General features: G+C 38.2%; 1 protein-coding gene across 2 annotated transcripts in view; it reads right to left on the bottom strand.

Annotated features, from left to right (window-relative positions):
• The window catches only part of LOC150081315 (uncharacterized), a 169415-nt gene extending 157915 nt beyond the window's left edge, over positions 1-11500 (bottom strand). Inside the window, exon 1 of one of the 2 annotated variants that reach the window (XM_090379647.1) lies at positions 11390-11500. The gene's annotated coding sequence lies outside the window, so the exon portion shown is untranslated. Of the gene's footprint in view, positions 1-11131; positions 11219-11389 lie in introns of those variants that run through there. The other variant, XM_090379649.1, reaches the window with a different exon arrangement.
• Positions 11501-14769: the final 3269 nt, after the last annotated feature.

The raw sequence follows: 14769 nt of genomic DNA, 5'->3' as shown, positions 1-14769 counted from the left end.
CAGTGGTTAAAACAATAATTGGAATAATATCAGAAAATGTAAGTGGGGCATCGCAGACTGCAGATGCAATTGGACATCACTGAGACCATACATATTTGTGAAATGAATGAAATCTGCAAAAGGCTTAGATCTTTTCACAGATAAATTTGTTCTATTAGTTCACTATTCATGATGCGTTCAGTTGATAAAGTAGAGGAGGAAGAAATGTATGAACCTTTTGGATATAGCATACACACACACACACAGCAAGAATATATCCAGCTTCTTCACACAATTCAGCCTCAATGATTGCCCCCCCCCACTACTCAGTATTTCTCCAGTCACTAGCTACAGGTATGACCCATTTTACAACAAGGTTAGGTTACAACAAAACAGGGTGGTAAAATGAAAAGTCGTAAAACAAGACCAAATTATAATGTAACTGAATGAGATAGTTTCCAAAATTCCGAAAATTTTCTCAAGTATATACTAATATTTCTGTTCTTTATAAATAATTAAATATTTTAAACATTTAATGCACGTTTTATTTATACTTATACATAAAACAATTAATAAAATAAAATTTTAATTTACTTTGGTCCTGTGGAATCATCGCTTGAGTATGTATTTACTTCAATATTTTATGTGACAGTGGCATAGGGGTGACATTAATGGGAAGTTCCTGGTGAGGGTCATCGGGTTCCTTTCCCTTCTTTGTCAAGAACTGTTGTATTGACATCTGGCGTGACTTCCTACTTCTTTCTTCCAAGATGTTATAGTAGGGTTTCAACATCATGTTGACACCTCTTTGGATGCCATGGCTATGTTCCCAATCATAATCATTATCACAAAGTTCATCAAACACACTATGAATTTTGGCAAGAGCACTCTGAATATGTTCTGACTGGCTCCAACTCTTCCACTCCATCTGGTGTGTCAGGCTCATGTTGAAGTTCCACAGTCAGTTCCTTCAATTTCTCCCTCAAATGTGGCTCACCATGACTCTCCAACAACCGGTCAACATCATCTGAATCAATGTTGTCAATGCCAACAACCTTAGCCATGCGAGAGACATCTTTAGCCACTTCCAAAACTGGCCTTACAAAATCAATCACTGCTATGGGCCACAATTTACGCCAGATGCCATTCATGCAGGACTGTGATACTTCCTCCCAGTCAGAATCAAGGTTTGTGATGACATTCAGGATGTTATACGACTTGCAGTAGTCCCTCACAGTCACATCAGACTCACAGCCTCAACAATCCCTTTGAAAGTTGTACACAAATAATATGCATTAAAGTCGCAATTACACTCTGGTCTGTTGGTTAGGTTAGGTTATGCAAAGGCGGTATCATTTAAGTTATAAGGGCCAAACAGCCCTGAAACGGTGCCATCTGGGTGATGGTGGTATTCGCTGAGAATAAGTAACAACAGTCTTCTCCTTTGGTGAAGCATTACTTATTCAAAGTAGTGCAATATCATGACAACTCGTTGTGAAGGTATTCACAATATGAGATATAACTTAAATGATGCCACCTTTGCATATTTGTGCTAATTCAGAGTTTAGCTGTGTACTAATATGATGTGTTTGCACTAACTTGTACGTTGTCCAAATCTCTTGCAGCCTGAGGCTAAAGCCCTTAACACATTTCAGTTTCAATTTAATGGATAATATTCTAAATTGATCCACTAAATATCGTATTTTTTAAAATATATGATACAAAAGTCAGAGTACAGCTTATCAGTTCTTAAAGTTAGGGGGGGGATCACCACTGGATTATGTTGCTTTAGCTTCTTTGATTAAACATTCAACTGAAGAAAACCTGCTTTGTTACCATGCAAGATCATCTAGACAAGACTTCAGTTATAGCTCGGACACAGCATGGTTTTATCAAGGGAAAGTCTTGCCTGACCAATTTGATCGGATACTATAATGCAGTCACAAAAGAACTGGATGCAGAGAATAACTTTGATATTATATATTTGGATCTTACAAAGGCTTTTGATACTGTTGCACATGGAAGACTGCTGCTCAAATTGGATCAGTGTGGCATTGGAGGCAAACTGCTGCTATGGATAAAGGGACGGTTGAGGGGGAGAAGACAGAGAGTGGTAATCAATGGACACTGCTTATCGTGGACTAATGTTATTAGTGGAGTCTCTCAGGGTTCAGTGTTGGGTCCATTGTTGTTTTCTGTATTTATAAATAATATTGATGATGGTATATCAAGCTTAATGTCCAAGTTTGTAGACAATATAAAGGTTGGCAAGGTTGTTAAGGGCACTACTAACACTATGCTGCTGCAACAGGATCTGGAAAGGTTGAGCAGATGGGCCAAGAAGTGGCAAATGAAGTTTAACATTGACAAATGTAAAGTACTACATATGGGAAACAGCAACCCCAGAGCAACGTATCAACTCTGTGGTACTGCACTGACAGTGGTAGAGAATGAAAAGGACCTGGGGGCAATTGTGAAGGCATATATGAAGTTCTCTGAGCAGTGCAGATGGGCTGCAAGAGTAGCTCATGGTGTCTTGTCAATGATATAGAGGAATTTTTCTAGCAGGGATAAGGCAATGATTATTCCCTTGTATAAGGCAATGGTCAGGCCACACCTTGAGTACTGTATACAGGTCTGGAGGCCTCATTTCAAAAAGGATGTAGAGCTGCTGGAACGAGTACAGAGAAGGATAACAAGATTAGTGAATGGAACAAAGGGTTGCTCTTACGAAGAAAGGCTTAAGTTCTGCAAATTACAGTGTCTGGAGACTAGGCACCGGCGAGGTGATCTGATAGAGGTGTATAAAGCCATGAATGGTTTGAGCATGCTCAATGATGATAGGATTCTTCCTCTTGCTCAGAATAATCACCTGAGAGGGCATAAATTCAAATTGAGGAAAGACAGATATAGGATAGGATATGCAGAAATTTGCCTTTCGCCAGCAAGTAGTTGGTTGGTGGAACAGACTTCCATCCCTTGTTGTGGAAGTTGATAGCCTAAATAAATTTAAGGCCCAGCTGGACAGGTATTTCGAACAAATGGAGGGATGAAGTGGAAGGTTTTTTTTTGGCTGATGCTGCATAAGCTTGCGTTCTTGCATCATATGCTTCTACTAATGCTAATTTTGGCAGATGGGCTGAGAAGTGGCAACAGAAGTTTAACATTGACCAATGTCAAATACTGCATATGGGTAGAAGTAACCCCGGGAATGTACGAACTGCGTGGTACTACAGTTAGAGTGGTAGAAAATGAAAAAGACCTGACAGTAATTGTGCAGTCAGTTACGAAGTTTTCTGAGCTTTTTTTTCTGACCAATGCAGACGGGCTGCAAGAGTAGGCCATGAGGTTTTGTCAATGAATAACAGGAATTTTGCTAGCAGGGAAAAGGAGGAGCAATGGTTAGGCCACGCTTGGAGTACTGCGTACAGGTCTGGAGGCTTCATTTTAGGACGGATGTAAATTTGCGTGAGTGTGCACAGAAGGGCAACAAGATTGGTGATGGGAATGAAGGGATTCTCTTACCAAGAGAGGCTTAAGTTCTGCAAATGGCAGTGGCTGGAGACTAGGCACCTGCGAGGTGATCTGATCGAAGTGTATACGGCCTTGAATGGGTTGAGCAGGCTCAATGCTGATGGGATACTTCTGCTAGATCAGATTAAGAACCTAAGGGGACATAAATCCAAATTGAGGAAAGACAGTTGTAGAATAGATATGCAGAAATTTGCCTTTAGCCAACAGGTGGTTAATTGCTGGAACAAACTTCCATCTGTCGTAGTAGTAGAGTTGGCACGTGATGCAAGAAAGCAAGTGTATGAGCTTATGCAGCATCAGCCAAAAAAAAAAAATAATAATAATAATCAACACCATTCCCTCCAAATGCCTGTCCAGTTCCTCCTTAAATTTATTTAACCTATCAATTTCCACAACGACAGATGGAAGTTTGTTCCAGCAATTAACCACCTGCTGGCTAAAGGCAAATTTCCTCACATCTATTCTACATCTGTCTTTTCTTAATTTGAATTTATGTACCCTTAGGCTCGTGATCTGAACAAGTGGAAGGATCCCATCAGAATTCAGCATGCCCAACCCATTCAAGGCCTTATACAACTCAATCAGATCATTTCCCAGGTGCCTAGTCTCCAGCCACTGAATTTTGCAGAACTTAAGCCTCTCTTAGTAAGAGGATGCCTTCATTCCCCTCACCAATCTTGTTGCCCTTCTCTGTACATGTTCAAGCAAATCTACATCCTTCCTAAAATGAGACCTCCAGACCTGAATGCAGTACTCAAGGCATGGCCTGACCATTGCCTTATACAGACGGACAATCACCTCCTTTTCCCTGCTAGCAAAATTCCTATATACCATTGACAAAACCCCATGACCTGCCTTGGCAGCATTGCTCAGAAAATTTCATATCTGACTGCACAATTACTCCCAGGTCTTTTTCATTTTCTACCATCTTAAGTGTAGTACCACACAGTTGGTACGTTTCTATGGGGTTACTTCTACCCATATGCAGTACTTTGCATTTGTCAAGGTTAAAACTTCAGTTGCCACTTCTTAGCCCATCTCCCAAATTATCTAGATCCTGTTGCAGTAACACACTGCCATTACTGTCATTAACAACCCTGCCAACCTTTGTAGCATCTGCAATCTTCGACACTAAGCCTGATATACCTTCATCAATATCATTGATAAATATACAAAACAACAGAGGACCCAACAACGAACCCTGTGGGACTCCACTAATAACATTAGGCCACGAAGAGCAGGACCCATTAATTACAACCCTCTGTCTTCTACCACTCAACGATCCTTTTATTCATTGTAGCAACTTACCCTTAATACCATTCTGCTCCAATTTGTACAATAGTCTTCCATGCGCAACAGTGTCAAAAGCTTTCCTGAAATCCAAATATATGATATCATATATTTGGATTTCATATATTTGTGCTACTGCAACAGGATCTAGATAATTTGGGCAGATGGGCTAAGAAGTGGCAACTGAAGTTTAACCTTGACAAATGCAAAGTACTGCATATGGGTAGAAGTAACCCCAGAGAAACGTACCAACTGTGTCGTACTACACTTAAGGTGGTAGAAAATGAAAAAGACCTGGGAGTAATTGTGCAGCCAGATATGAAGTTCTCTGAGCAATGCAGACAAGCTGCCAGGGCAGGTCATGGGGTTTTGTCAATGATATATAGGAATTTTGCTAGCAGGGAAAAGGAGGTGATTATCCCTCTGTATAAGGCAATGGTCAGGACACGCCTTGAGTACTGCGTACAGGTCTGAAGGCCCCATTTTAGGAAGGATGTAGATTTACTTGAGCGTGTACAGAGAAGTGCAACAAGATTGGTGAGGTGAATGAAGGGATCCTCTTACCAAGAGAGGCTTAAGTTCTGCAAATTGCAGTGGCTGGAGACTAGGCACCTGCGCGGTGATCTGATTTAGGTATATAAGGCCTTGAATGGGTTGAGCACGCTGAATTCTGATGGGATCCTTCCACTTGTTCAGATTACAAACCTAACAGGGCATAAATACAAATTAAGAAAAGACAGATGTAGAATAGATAGGCGGAAATTTGCCTTTAGCCAGCGGGTGGTTAATTGCTGGAACAAACTTCCATTTGTCGTTGTGGAAGTTGATAGGTTGAATAAATTTAAGGAGGAACTGGACAGGCATTTGGAGGGAATGGCGTGATTTTTTTTTTTTTTTGGCTGATGCTGCATAAGCTCATACATTTGCTTTCTTGCATCACATGCCACTACTACTATATCAAAATTATTTTTTGCATCCAGTTCCTTTGTAACCACATCATAATATCCTATCAAATTTGTCAGACAAGACTTTCCCTTAACAAACCCATGCTGTGTCTGAATTATTGCTGCCGTCTTGTCTAGATGATCCTGCAATGCATCTTTAACCAGTGACTCCATTATTTTACACGGAACAGAAGTTAAACTAACTGGTCTGTAATTACTCGTGTTACCCTTCGATCTCCCTTTGTGAACTGGGGATACATTTGCACATCTCCAGTCCGTGGGGACCTCCCTTGAATCCAAGGATGCTCTCATAATTATGGCTAAGGGTTTGCTTAGTTGCTTTGCCACCTCCTTTAATATAACTGGATAGATCACATCCACCCCAGGAGCCTTTCTTATGTTTAACTTCAAAAATTTCTCCTCCACTTTGCTGTTATTATAAATTTATTAAGCACCCTGCTACAATTTGATAACCTTCTGCCATTTTCAAACCTTAACTCATATGTGAATGTAGATGCAAAATACTCATTCAGTTTGTTTGCTATCTGAGCAGCATCATCAACAGTCAAACCATCGATATCAAGTGGACCAATCAGATTCTTCACCTTCCTTTTAGAGTTTATATAAGTAAAAAAATCCTTGCTGTTTTTCTTAGCATCTTTTGCCAAACATTTCTCGTAATCTGCCTTCGCCTGCCTAACCTCCTTTGTGACCTGATTACAGACTAGCTTATATCTGCCATAGGCTTCTGAGTCGCTTGATAATTTATATGCATCTCATGCATTTTTCTTCTCTCTCATGAGTCTCAGTAGTTCATTTGATAACCATTTAGGCCTAATCCTTGAACAATCTTTTAGTAGCTTCCATGATTAATTCCTTGAATGCGTCCCATTTAGAATTTACTGTGGGTAACATCGTCAGTTGATCCCACTGTACAGAATTTAAACCGTTTGAGACCACTGTACTCACCTTTATGGAAACAAAAACCCTTTCCTTTATGATGGCAGTTGAAGAATCCTTGGTGGCAGTTGAAGAATCTCAGTAGTGATTCTTCATGCATTAAGAACCTGCAGATAAATGAACCACTAGGTGGCAGTGATCACAGTGTGTTGAAGTGGGATTTACTCAAGGAGGTAACTACCATCAGAGGTAAAGGGAAGGGTTTTTGTTTTCGTAAAGGCGACTATGATGGTCTGAGACAGTATTTAAATTCTATACAGTGGGACCAACTGATGATGTTACCAACAGCAAACTCAAAATGGGAAGCATTCAAGGAACTAATCTTGGTGGCTACCAGGCTTTACATACCAACTAAGAAATATTGTTCAAGGTTTAGGCCTAAATGGTTGTCAGATGGACTAATGAGACATGTGGCAGAGAAGAAAAATGCATGGGATACATACAAATTAATGGGTGACATGGAAGCCTATGATAGATATAAGTTGGTCTGTAACCAAGTCACAAAGGAGATTAGGCAGGCAAAGGCAGACTACGAAAAATCCTTGGCAAAGGATGCAAAGAAAAACAGAAAGGAGTTCTTTACATACTTGAACTCGAGAAGGAAAGGGATGAATCAGATTGGTCCACTGGATATTGATGGTTTAACAGTTGAGGATCCTGCTCAGGTGGCTAACAATCTAAACGAGTATTTTGCATCTACATTCACGCATGAGGAGTTATTCAGGAAGGAGAATGATGTAGGTAAAGTAAACATTGGCAGTGAGCTGGATGATTTTGTAATAACTGAGAGGAAAGTGGAGGAGAGATTGTTGAGGATAAACATAAAAAAGGCACCTGGGGTGGATGGGATCTATCCAGTTATATTAAAGGAGGCAGCAAAGGAAGTATGCAAACCCCTAGCCATAATTATGAGAGCTTCTTTGGACTCAGGGGAGGTACCCATAGACTGGAGATGTGCAAATGTAACCCCAATTCACAAAGGAGGATCAAAGGCTGACACAAGTAATTATAGACCTGTTAGTTTAACTTCTGTTCCAGGTAAATTAATGGAGGCACTGGTTAAAGAAGCACTGCAGGATCATCTAGACAAGAATTCAGTTATAGCTCAGACACAGCATGGTTTTGTTAAGGGCAGGTCTTGCCTGACCAATTTGATTGGATACTATGATGTAGTCACAAAAGAACTGGATGCAGGGAATAACTTTGATATTATATATTTGGATCTTAGAAAGGCTTTTGATACTGTTGCACATGGAAGACTGCTGCACAAATTGGAGCAGTGTGGCATTGGAGGCAAATTGCTGCTATGGATAAGGGGATGGTTGAGTGGCAGAAGACAGAGAGTGGTAATCAATGGACACTGCTCAACGTGGACTAATGTTATTAGTGGAGTTCCTCAAGGTTCAGTGTTGGGTCCATTGTTGTTTTCGGTGTTTATGAATGATATTGATGATGGGATATCAAGTTTAATGTCTAAGTTTGCAGATGATACAAAGGTTGGCAGGGTCGTTAAGGACACTACTGACGCTATGCTGCTGCAACAGGATCTGGAAAGGTTGAACAGATGGGCTGAGAGGTGGCAAATGAAGTTTAACATGACAAATGTAAAGTACTACATATGGGTAACAGTAACCCCAGAGCAATGTATCAACTCTGCGGTACTACACTGACAGTGGTGGAGAATGAAAAGGACCTGGGGGTAATTGTGCAGGCAGATATGAAGTTCTCTGAGCAGTGCAGACGAGCTGCAAGAGTAGCTCATGGTGTCTTGTCAATGATATACAGGAATTTTTCTAGCAGGGATAAGGAGGTGATTATTCCCTTGTATAAGGCAATGGTTAGGCCACATCTTGAGTACTGTATACAGGTCTGGAGGCCTCATTTCAAGAAGGATGTAGAGTTGCTGGAACGGGTACAGAGAAGGGCAACAAGATTAGTAAATGGAACAAAGGGTTGCTCTTACGAAGAAAGGCTTAAGTTTTGCAAATTACAGAGTCTGGAGACTAGGCACCGGCGAGGTGATCTGATAGAGGTGTATAAGGCTTTGAATGGTTTGAGCATGCTCAATGCCAATGGGATTCTTCATCTTTCTCAGAATAATCACCTCAGAGGGCATAAATTCAAATTGAGGAAGGACGGATGTCGGATAGATGTGCGGAAATTTGCCTTTGGCCAGCGGGTGGTTGGTTGGTGGAACCGACTTCCATCACTTGTTGTTGAAGTTAATAGCCTAAACAAATTTACAGCTCAACTGGACAGGTATTTCGAACGAACGGAGGGGTGAAATGGGAGAGGGGGTTTTTTTTTTTTTTTTTTTTTTTGGCTGATGCTGAATAAGCTTGCTTTCTTGCATCATATGCCTCTACTAATGCTAATGCTAATTGTTGTTGTTAAATTTGTTGGCGCATCAGCAACTTAAGCTATAATGCACTGATTACTGTCTGATGGCAATTATATCTTTAAGTAAATCCCACATCAGTACATTGCGATCACTGCCACCTAGTGGTTCCTTTATCTGCAAATTCTTAATACACGAATGATCACTACTGATAACCAGATCAAGAGTATCTGGGATCAAGAGTAAATGTATAAGAGTGTTACTTTCTCTGGTTGCCTATCGAACATGCTGCTGCAGAAAACAATCATCCAATAAATCCACAAAAGTCTTACTAGTGTGTGAATGACCAACCCAAAAGTTCCAGTCAATATCTGGGAAGTTAAAATCCACCATCATATGATTTACTAGCCCACTCTATTTCTCTGTACAATTGTTCATTGTACTCATTCGAGTCATTAGGCCTACAACACACTCCTACTCTCAATTTTGATCTCCCAATGCTTATGTCACACCAAACTGACTCAACAGTGCACTGTTCATCTATATCAATGGGATGCACTTCTTTTGATTTTAGTTTTTCTTAATTAACAGCATAACACCTCCTTCTTTCCTATCCTGTCTATACACATTGTACTCCCCAAATTCCAGTTCTGCATTACTTATATCTGTGTGACACCATGTCTCTGCTATCCCGACAATATCCGCCTTTGATATCTTGACCAACACTTCAAATTTATTTACTATACTTCTAGCTGTCTTTGGTATACATGCACGTATTCTTATTCTTAACACATCCCATATACCCACCTGCTTCACGATGACTGCCATCAGTCCCTGAAACCCCCTTATTGTCTAGAATTGATACCCCTCGCTCCAGGTCGCTACTTATTTTAATAGAAGTTTTGAAAGAATCACCTTCACCTCTGCCTGCTTTTAACCTTTTAGTCTGTGAACCCCCCCCCCCCCAAGCTAGCAGTTTTCCGACCCACCTAACACTGCCTCGATAGCATCAGCAAATATTCTTGCACCCTTTCTATTTAAGTGTATCCCATCCCTGTAGAAGCAGTCTCTCCTGTTAACAAGCAGACCACACTGAAAAAAATTCTACCCCTTGAGCCTTGCACATTCCCTCCAGGGCCAAATTGATTGACAAGGCTCTCATCATATACTCCCTCCTATCGTGTCTGGGCAGAATTGCAGACACTGGAATTGTGAAAGTTGATAGCTTAAATAAATTCAAGGAGGAACTGGACAAACATTTAGAGGGAATGATTGTGTAAATATTTATTTTTTGCCTGATGCTACATAAGCTCATACATTTGGTTTCTTGCATCACATGCCTCTATTAGTATAACCTCAAAATGTGGCTTAATAAGGCAATGAATATGAAGAGGCATGATAAACCTGCATAGCACTTATGAGTACAGAAAAAAATTAATATGCATAGCTGATCTCCATGCAGATTTATTACTGAAAGTAAGTATTTTTGATAAACTCGGTGGTAAAAAATTTAAAAAAAATTTCTTTACTCCTGATTTCCAGCCGAAAGGTTGGAAACAGCCTTTCCCCCCCCCCCCAAAAAAAAATAATATTAGTTCTGTTGGGTGAAATTAATTGCCTTAACGAATTTTCAATTACCGGTATTATTTTTAAAAACGCGACATTGTTCGTTATCCAAAAATATCCTGTATTGTGATTGTTAAAATGGCGGTATTGCTTTTACCAATCACACCAGTTACAAGACGTGAATATGCCATGTCATGAAAGTGTATTTAAACTGAAAGAAATCAATACATTTCACCGATTCAAGGTTTACTTCGGAGCCCGTGTTGTAAATCAATGCTGTATTCACAGAAATGCAAGTCTGAAATGAAAAACAAAGATGAAATTTCTAAAGAATTGTTATAGAAAACGCAAGACACGCTAAAACATCAGTTCATAGAGAAAGGGGTAGGCGGGTGGGAAAAGGTAGAACACTCACAAAATGCATTACACAAATTAGGTACTAAACGGTTAGGGAAATTTGCTTTTCCTAATTTTATTCCAATTAATGTTTCCTCTGGTAGTGGTAGAAAGTATACTTAACCATCAACGTGGATGCGTTCTACTTCTTCACAGTAGTGCTCCCTTAACTGCTTCAGACTTTTTCTCTTTTCCTTTTTTTTTTTTTTTTTTTGGTCTTCTTTGAGGTTGGAAAACCTAAGTGTGCATGTATACAGTTCCAATTCACGTAAATTAATACTGGTCGGCCATCTTAGGTCCAAAATGGGATTCGGAAATCCCACAGTATTAATTAACGCAAAAGCATGCCTGTGACAGTTTAATTACTAAAGAGTAAACCTACCTAGTATATGATTTCTTAATATGCTTTCTTAGTTTTCAAACATCATGAAACTAAAATTTCTCTGACAACTCCCTTGATAAACTGCCGCCTTCCTTAACAACAAGGTTGGCAACAAACTAAAACCCGCTAATTTCTGTTAGAGCTTTTATTCTTATATATTTTCAATAAAACCTACAGCGCCATCTTCAGCACAAAAAAGGAACGGCATAAAATAAACAATAATCTAAGAAAATATAACTTACTTTGGAAGAATTACCTCTTTGATGTCATGTAGAACACTTCTTGTAGAAGTTTTCTACAAGACATCATAGAGGTAATTCCTCATTTTCTTAACTAATTGATATAAAACGTAGAATATTGAGCCATTACAGCTCTATCATCTATTAAGAAAATATAACATACTGCACTTTGTATCTCATTACTTGGATAATCGTTAAAATAAAGATGAACACTTTACTGTACACTAAACACCGCCCAAAAGCAGGGAAAGTACAGAGCTACAGGGAAATAAATATCTCTGAAATTATAAACTAAAACAAACACGTCTACAAAAATCACTAGCCAACGAAGATTTTTCTAACGAAGAGTGGGAAAGGGGTAAGAAATATTTCTTTTACTCATACACAGTGTTGTACCAAGGTATGGGCGAACCGGAAGGCTAGGGAATGTAGGGAGACAAATTCCGATGATATTTTAATTTTTTAAATATAAAAAATGGTTGTTTCTTAATATAATAGTTTAATTATACAAAAAATCAATATTGGTTTATTAATATAACAGTAGATTTATTTTATTTTTATAATCAGATGTTTAAAAAAATTAAAACTGTTCACTTTACTCTGAATGTGCTTATTGTCTAGAATTAGATGGATCTTACATACGCACTAACATTACGTTACAAGTTGCAACCTGCACTAGAGCACAGTACTGTCTGTTGGCGAATGGAACTTATTTCGATGCCTTGGCAACTGGACCAAACAATTTTGCAGAAGGGTAAGGTAAAGAGACACCTGATGAGCAGTACATGACATGTACTGTATGACCTTGAAAATCAATGGAGATGTTCTAGTTTAATTGTACCTAAAAATTAACTTACAAAAACATCTGTTATAGCTATACGTTTATCAGAAATAACAATTAAACTGATTAGAAATAAACGTGCATTGCTGTCACACTCGGAAGATAAATTAAAATCTGCACGTAAGAAATAAAAATCAGTGAGTAGGAAAACAATTCACGAGGTAGATGATTTTGATATATGCATTATTCGTCGCCTTATTCAATAATTTTATAGAGTTGATAGAAAGGTAACCACTTTAAATAAATTGTTGCCAGTTAAGTTAGAAATGGGATTTTGCATTCTGCAAAACAGATCTACATGCAATTTTGAAACAAATGGAGTTTAAATGGAAGAAAACAGAGAGTCTTAATGGAAAGAAACGATATTATTCTGTGGAGAACAAAATACAATCAGACCTCTGTTCGGTAAACAGAAATTTCGTTATAAAGAAATATGACCTTTCAACAATGAAAAATAATTGAACGTTTAGAAATATAGTAAATCAATATAGTACAACATAATCGTGGCCAGGATTTTTTGTCAGCAGGTACAGTCCCCAAAAAATAAAAATAAAATAATAAGGCACTAATTGCACAATGCAAAAAAAGCACCGTAAAAGCAGATTTCAGCGTCACGGGGGACAATTACCTGCTTACCCTGGCCTGGCTACAAAATTTCAGTCTGAAATACAAGGTTTGTTAACAGAAATTACTTCTTTTAAATTTATTATAAGTGTAGTTGTTTGGTATGAAATATTGAGTATTATAAGTAAAGTAAGTAAAGCCATGCAAAGTAATAAAATTGATAAGAACACTGCCATTATATTAATAGAAGATGCTCTTAGTCAATTAAACAAATTTAGAACATCGGGATTTAAACTCTGTATGGATAAAGCTATAGACCAACGTTTCCCAAACTGGTATTCGTAGGCCAGTACCAGGGGATCCGCGAAATGGTAGTGGACCACACACACATATATTAACCCCAGGGGTTCACATCTGGTGAGTATGGGTTTGGCACACCCAGGGTCCTCAGCTGGATATCATCATTCTTCTCTTTCTTGGTGATTTCCTTCTACTTCTCTTCTCTTCTCTCTCTCTCTCTCTCTCTCTCTCTCTCTCTCACACACACACACACACACACACACACACACACACACAGGGTAACTCAGAAATTTTTTTGGCTGGTGCAGCATAAGCCTCAGGCTTCCTTGCACCATATGGCTAATAATAATAATAAAAATAATAATAATATATACACCGATGAGCCAAAACATTATGGCCAGCAAGTCTTATGCAAATTGAAGCGACTGCATGTGGACATGTGGACATGTGTGTGTATCAGTGTTGCCAACTCTTAATAATATTTCCCGCTAGCCACATACTCAAAATCCGCTATTTTTAGCACTTGACCCGCCAAATTTTTAAAATTTTCATTTGTTTGTACTTTGTAGTGAATAAAAACAAACAAACAAATAGTATATATAAATAGTTATTTATTTTCTGTTTTTAATATAAAATCAATATCTAAAAATCTAAATTAATTTCGAAATTCAATACCTCCTCATCATATGTTTCTTGTGTGCCTATTTTGCGAAGCACTTCTTCAGGTAAAACATAATTTTTACAACACTTTTCAACTCTTTTGAGCCCGTATCGTACTGATAAGATTGCATTAACCGTGCCAACACTCATTCTGTTGCGTGTTTTGTTATTTACTAGATTTATGTTGCTGAATATTCTTTCCACATCTGCATTGGATAATGGCAAAATTAAAATACCCAATGCAAATTCGCTAATTTCTTTAAATGGATTTTTACCGCTTGCACTCGATATTTCGAAACTTCTGACCAAAACTTCATTGTATTGTTGATGTTTTCCCATTTAACGAGAGTAATGTTTATATACTATTGCTCAATTTTTTCAATTTCTACTTCAGACAATTTTAAATTTTGTAATAAATTTATCAGTGGTTCTTTTTGTTTCTTTAATATATTGTTAACTGAGATTAATGACATTTTTTCTAATTCTTTTATGTTGTCCGGAAGGCGTTGTTTTAATTGTTGATACAAATCAATCAAGAAATTACGGCATCTCTCTCTTATTGCCATTTCATCTGTTGTTGTTGTGATAAGTTTATTCATTATTAATTCATTTATTTTTCTTTCATTATTTGGTAAAAACATTTTATTGGCAATCATCGACAATAGCATGTTTAAATCATGTAGTAATAATGTAGGATCGGCAGTATTTGATTCAAAAGATTTGTTTACTCTTTGTACTTCAGATAAGATAGGTTTTAAAATAAAAGATATGCTAAA

This window comes from Mastigoproctus giganteus, chromosome 8, assembly GCF_048544385.1.
Source record: "Mastigoproctus giganteus isolate SK-2022 chromosome 8, ASM4854438v1, whole genome shotgun sequence".
Classification (NCBI taxonomy): Eukaryota; Metazoa; Arthropoda; class Arachnida; order Uropygi; family Thelyphonidae; genus Mastigoproctus; species Mastigoproctus giganteus.
Note: the sequence above shows the minus strand (reverse complement) of the source record. Positions and strands in the feature narration are given on the sequence as shown.